The 4,220-nt window shown below is 34.5% G+C and overlaps 1 pseudogene; it reads right to left on the bottom strand.

Moving 5' to 3' along the window:
* Positions 1-506: 506 nt before the first annotated feature.
* Positions 507-1,913, bottom strand: LOC18053886 (annotated as a pseudogene).
* Positions 1,914-4,220: the final 2,307 nt, after the last annotated feature.

The raw sequence follows: 4,220 nt of genomic DNA, 5'->3' as shown, positions 1-4,220 counted from the left end.
AAATTCCCACCAAAGGGAAAGGAAAACATCTCATGAATAATTGATTTAGTTATAATGTCAAACATCTTTTCTCACCATAAAATATGCAGACAAAAACAATTCAGTTGAAATAGCAACAGCAAGCAAATGATAAAATTAACCATCTAATAAAGCTTCCAAGGAGTAGAATAACCCCATTCAATTCAGAGAGCTTGTGCCAACTTCGGACCCAAGCATCCTCAATATTCTGTCTTTGAATTGCAGTTATATTTTCTGTGTTTTGATAGTGGATCATTCTACACAATTTATATTTTTCCTTTTTAGGCTACAAATAAATTGATTTATTTTTCATATGAAGAAAATTTTTCTCTTTTCTAGTTTTTTGGGTTTTTCTATAGTTACTTTTAACAGTTATATATTACACCCAAAGAAGTCATGACAAATTTTTTCAACATTCTGTCAAATTTTTCCGTTCAAAAATTTCTGACCAAATATCATTACTGGTTATATAAAATTTACATCACACTTCACTTCAAACCATCAACAAACAAGGAAGCAAATAGCTCCATTTTTAGCTTGCCCAAAACGGCACCAACCTGAACAACCCCACCTCCATCTCTGTCTCTACAATCTGACATAGCAATAGTTCCTGTCTTGTCTACCGACACAATCTCCACTTTCTTCGGGCCTAAACCACCCGAAATCCGACTCGTACAAGCCAAAATGGGTTGACCCGGCTACCGATAGCACCAGTGCTGGTTGTTGTGTATACATCCTGATTAACTTCACAATCTTCCTCTTAGACCCTTTAATATCGTCCCCTTCAAGCCCTTTGCTCAGATCACTTAATTTCTCGGCAACAAAAGCAATCCCATTTTCGGTCATGAAATCACTTGCCTTCGCAGCCATGGCAAGTGATTCAACACAATTACCGAAATAATTAACCGGAACCGGAGGATCCAAACGGTCCTACAATTAGCTGGGAATCCAAAAACAACATTTGTACTGGCCTCTTCTCCATTTGCTTTAACCATGCAAACGTATGCATAAGATAACGAAAGTACAAAAGTCGATAAATGAAGCTGTTTTGATTGTCCTACTTCGTATTGATTTCCATTTATAGAAAGTACCTTGTACCGCAGTTTGTTTATATCTTCACGAGTCAACTTAAATGTAGCTCGAACCAAATTGTTTTGATTGACAAGCCCTGCTGAAAAATCATGTTTTAAACTTCTTGATGAATCTGAGCCGATAGCAGCTAGCATGCTCTTCAAGTAGACCATGTCAAGCCCTTTGGTGTCTTTGATGACAGTCCGGTCAAAAGATGGCGTTAGGTCAGGTGATAACAAATAAGGATTTTTTTCAGTTGCTTTTAATTTACATAAATAAGCCCAAGCTTTCATGAATGTTGTTGAACTTTTCCCATCAGCAACTACGTGGTGAAATGAAATACCAATTGAAAAGCCTTCATTTGGAAATAATGTTATTTGTATAGCCACTGCCTCTGCTTTGTCCTCAGATATAACTAACTGCGGCGTCAGAGGACGAAATTCAGCAGCTTCTCGAATTCCATCACTAGCAAGTATATTGAAGTCGGCGTTGGACACAGCCACCGTGACTGAAACGCCGTCGTTTGGGGAGTAGTATATGGCTGGTTTCTCGGCATCTGAAGGCCACGTTAGGTGACCGGCGAGAGGGAGATAATGGAAGAGAGTGAGAGAAAGGGAGTGCTTGAGCTTGGGGAGGATTGTTAAGTTGAAAATTTCGGATGTTAAGTGAGCGACTTCATAAAAGAAGAGGCGTTCAACAGGAGGGGTGAGGATCCAAAATGTGTCAAAGTATGTGAGAGGAAGATGAAATGATGTCGTTGAGTTGGGGAATGGGGTGATTTTGGTAACCTCATCTAGTCTTACCAAGTTATGAGTTGCTGCCATGGTAGCGATATGGAGGTAGCAGGAGAAAAGCGCTGTAGCTCTGATAGCAATGAAGAGAAAAGGGTCACAGGAGGCAAGAAGTGAAGAAGTGAAAGAGATGTTGTATTGGTGAAAATTGGCCTTTCAAAATTTTATTAAAACTACTTTTGAAAATATGTTAATAAAAAAACTTTTTAAACTTCTCAATCATGCAGAAACGCCTTTTTCCAACAGCAAATTTTCGGCAAAATGGGATAAATGTAGATCATGTTTAAAAGGAATTTTTAGAAATTCAGCAAAAATTTTTATTAAGTTCTTAATATTTTTGTCAAAATAAAAATCTGTTTTCAAAATTTTTTTCCCAAGTACTGTTCTCTTGAATAATGATAAGTACCAGTCATTTGTTAATATCTTAAATGTAAATTATATTTTTGTTAATTAGATGAGATTTCTTGACTTGAAAAATAAATAAATAAAATAAAAATAAATTAAAATTGTGGGCCTCGGAAATCTCTTGTGTTTTGGCTTTCATAAAAACATTGATATTGCCGCTTCAAATTAATTATTAATCTCCTTTAAGCAATGCATTGATCTTATTATACTATATAATGCGTTCGTCATACAGATTTTCCTCACTTCATTCCAAATAGATAACATGTTAAAATAACAGGTTGGTAACAAACTTCCAAATCAGCTTGCACATTCAATCCATTGCAATAAAGAAAACTTGGTGGTAAAGACCAACTAGTGCACTGTGATATTGTTAAATAAAACTTTCATGATTTCATCTAATGTGGACACAACAAATTTAAAAATCGTCTAAGAATATCCCTAAAATCATTTTTAGCTTCGTCCACTTCCAAAGTTTGTATTTTAACAACTGATGCAATGATGGATTATTTCCAAATGATCGATCTAAGCCTGCAGATTTTTTAAATCTGAAATTTTTAGGCTTGAAATGCAAAAGGAAAACATATTTCAATTTAACACCGAAAAGCTTGAATTTTATAAAGTCCAGGGTGTTGTTTACAATGTTATAAACAAATCTTGAATAAACTTTAGATTCCCTAATTAAAAACTGACTCTTCATATATATATATATATATATCTTTAATTCAGAATATAAAAGTTTCACCGGAAAAGGACAAAGGAGAGAGACAAAGGGAAAAATGCAAAATCAAAGATGACTTTGGATCAAGTAATGTCTTGGCTAGGCAGAAAAACTGAAACTAAGAATTTTTATTTACACCGAACAGACAAATAAATTATTCAATCTATGATGCAGACTTGTTTCACATGTCCTATGAGCGCATAACATGATACATCTTTTTTTTTTTTTTTTGGACATTAACGTGCCTAGCCAAAGCTAAGGCAAGACGAAACGAGGGTGTAACATCCAAGACAATCATGATTGAGCCATAAGTCAGCCTCATTCGGAGGTGAGTTCAAAATATTCAGCCCAACAGGTAAGGAAAGTGCAAACATTAGCAAAAAAAGTTTGCTGCAAAGTTGGTTTCTCTGAAGCAAGCATGATAATCACTTGCCAGTTCCTATTTAGCAAATCTTTAATCTCCTTAATGAGAGGCATATGCATTTGGCATAACTTTCACTACTAGAAAAATAGGCTTTACTGACACCAATTTAGTGTCAGTAATTACTTTTGCTGATACTTGTTAATTGTGTCAGTAATGCTCAAGCCAGAACACACTGACACTAATCTTTGGTGTCAGTGATTTTTGCGTCAGTATTTTGTGTCACTATAGTATCACCGCCATAGTGATACTATGATGTTAGTACCAGTTGATACTATTTCTATGTCAGTATTTTGTGTCACTAGAGAGTCACAAGGATAGTGACTCAATCGCGTTAGCATTTAATGATACTATTTACATGTCACTGATTTATGTGACTATAGTATCCGGAATCCACTGACTCAGTAACATAAAAAATTCTTATTGTCATTTAAATAATTAGTGTCAGTATTAACGGTGCTATACCGGTTGTGTTTTATTTTTTTTAATCACATTATTCATGTTTATTTTACAATTAAAATAAACCCAAAATATATTAAACATACCAAATCTTGTAATGCAATTCACATAATACACATTTCAAATACATCAGTTAAATTAAAATAGTTCAAATACATCATTGTTTGGGGGTAAAAAACAAGTTCAAGTACTAAATTAAGCTTTGAACAAGTAGTATACACGATAAAGTACTAAATTAATTTCGGAAAATTTAGCCAAGAAGAAAAAACAGATAACAATGTCACTGATTTTGGAGTCTGCATATGCCTTCATTTTTTTTCCACCTACAAGTATATAA

Source organism: Citrus clementina, unplaced genomic scaffold (genome assembly GCF_000493195.1).
Source record: "Citrus clementina cultivar Clemenules unplaced genomic scaffold, Citrus_clementina_v1.0 scaffold_1, whole genome shotgun sequence".
NCBI lineage: Eukaryota > Viridiplantae > Streptophyta > Magnoliopsida > Sapindales > Rutaceae > Citrus > Citrus x clementina.
The sequence above is the reverse complement of the archived record's forward strand: the minus strand, read 5'-3'. Positions and strand labels throughout refer to the sequence as shown.